The sequence below is a fragment of the Psammomys obesus genome, unplaced genomic scaffold, assembly GCF_907164565.1.
Source record: "Psammomys obesus unplaced genomic scaffold, mPsaObe1.curated_primary_1811, whole genome shotgun sequence".
In the NCBI taxonomy this organism is placed as follows: Eukaryota; Metazoa; Chordata; class Mammalia; order Rodentia; family Muridae; genus Psammomys; species Psammomys obesus.
The window spans coordinates 39679918-39682116 of NW_026596040.1; the positions used below are offsets into that span (position 1 = coordinate 39679918).

The 2199-nt window shown below is 46.7% G+C and overlaps 1 non-coding gene across 1 annotated transcript; it reads left to right on the forward strand.

The window, feature by feature from the left end:
* The first annotated feature begins 1284 nt into the window (after positions 1–1284).
* Positions 1285–1427, forward strand: LOC129688247 (small nucleolar RNA SNORA48). Its single transcript, XR_008721896.1, has one exon. It is a non-coding gene; the product is annotated as a small nucleolar RNA SNORA48 (small nucleolar RNA).
* Positions 1428–2199: the final 772 nt, after the last annotated feature.

Genomic DNA, 2199 nt, shown 5'->3' on the forward strand with positions numbered 1-2199 from the left:
ATTACACTGAAAGCCCTAGACTCATGTGCGCACATAGGCCCACACATGCATGCACAAACAGAGAAAAGGTATAAAACATATTCGTAATATGCCATTAGCTCCAGGTTCAATCCTCAGCACCAAAAAAATTCAAAATTTATCACAGAAAATAAAAGGTTGAATTCAATAACGGACCCATCCAAGCCCAATTAATTCTGTTTTATAAGAAAATTAATTATCTATTAAAATTATTTAATAGATATTATTGTACTTCTATTCTCTGTTTCTTTGTGAGAACTGACAAGAACATGAAAGAAAGAAAGAAACTATCTTCTTTGTGAGAACTGACAAGAACGTGAAAGAAAGAAATAAACTATCTTTGCAGATGAACATAAGAAGAATATGACAGAGTCAACAAAACTAGAACTTAGAAGCAAGTACAGCAAGGTTTTCGATGCATCAATAACATTTAAAAATTGGTTTTACACTTCACAGTATCAAGTAGAACTTTCTTCTTGGTATAAATTCATGATGAAATTTGAAATGATTTTTTAAATGAAAAGGGAGAGTTGGTGTAAAAGTCAAATGAGTAAATTCTCACAAGCCACCTAGACCTGTTCTTTCCTGACTGAAAGGCTGGGCCCTCTGGGACATGCCTTCCCTGGGCTAGGCAGAATTCGCTCCTCCCCAACCTAAAGACCTGGGTCCTCTGAATCCCCCTCCATCATCCACCAGGTGATGCTCTTTTCTTCCCAACAGATCCCTATCTTCAGACACCTCCCTTGCCCATCCTTCAGGAAATCACTGTTCATTTCCACCCCAAAGGCAGTCCATCTCTCTCATCTGCTTTTTCTGAGGTTCTGAGAGAGCAATGCTCAGCTTCACCCCACAATCCTCCTTATTCCTTCAGGATTTCACACTTCACTGCTGTCAAATACCTGTTTCCTCTGGGATCAACTATGCCCATGTGTCAGATGAGGCCTACTTCTTTCTATCATATAAGCAGCCATCTCCTCCAGAATCTTGCTTCCAGATCTCCCAGATTTCTTTCCTGATCTCTGATGCCTAGACACCCAGCTTCCAAGTTATCCTGCTTGTACCCACCAAAGTTTACTCATAGTAGGGAGACTAGACTTGGAAAGCCACACCAGAAGGTAGTAGAAGAGAGGATCAGCATGGGGCATGGTGAAATGAAGTCCTGTCTGTTAGACGCCTGACTCTGAAAAGAAGGCTAGAACTTTCATCCCTCAATATCATTTCCACAAGGGGAAAAAATGACATCTCAGATCTCTTAAAACTTTGTCACACGCCTGGCAGTGGACAAAGAGACCCCTTGTTGGTGTTGGTGTTCTTCTATCAGTCAGGGGAAGAGCAGGTAACAGTCTTTGTTCATCCTAGCTTGATGCCTGACTTGGTGGCCAAAATTGTCTTAGACCTAAGACTCAAAAGAATCAAACCAAATCAAATCCAGGCAGCACAGCGCAGGAGGAGGAAGACAGACAGAAACCTGCTGACTGCCATGCCATACTAAGACCTGCCCTCCAGCGCATGGCACAGGCGGGCCATAGACACCCACTTGCCATGAAGCCAAGCAGCACAGATGGAAGACGTCACTAAGGGACCCCCGAGCAATATGTCCAGCTTGCAGTGGGAGCCATCACAATGTGCAAGTATATGATGGTCGGATGGGAGAGAAAGAAGTGGGACCACTTGAGTGTTATGAAGAAGGGTAGAACTGGAGACTCCAGGGCGAAGAGGAGTCCCAGCCTGAGCTGCAGCTGAGGGCCATGTCTGTCCCCATGACTACGCAGCACTAGGGATTGGTGTGGATGTCTGTGGCTCATGTTACCACTATAGAACACGGGGCTGTCTCTGATGCGCAGCCACCAGGAACCACATGCAGGTCGAGAGCAGCACCTCTCCAGAGAGCAGGCACAGGCAGACTCTCAGAGAGCTGACTGTGGTGGCAGGGGACAGAAGAGCAGCCGCAAGGGCAAGAGTGAGGGAGAGCTGACCCTGTCACCCCTCCACTCTACAGTGACCCCTTCACCCCAGGAGAGCCGACTCCATGGTCATGAAAGTGGGTGAGCTGTCCCTGCCCCTTGCTCCCTACAGCACTTAGGAGAGTGGGCTGTGCACCTCACCTTAGAAGCACAGTATGGCTGGCCCCGGTGGATGAGGGTGAGAAGGAGGGAGAGATGGCCCTGCCACTCAACCTGC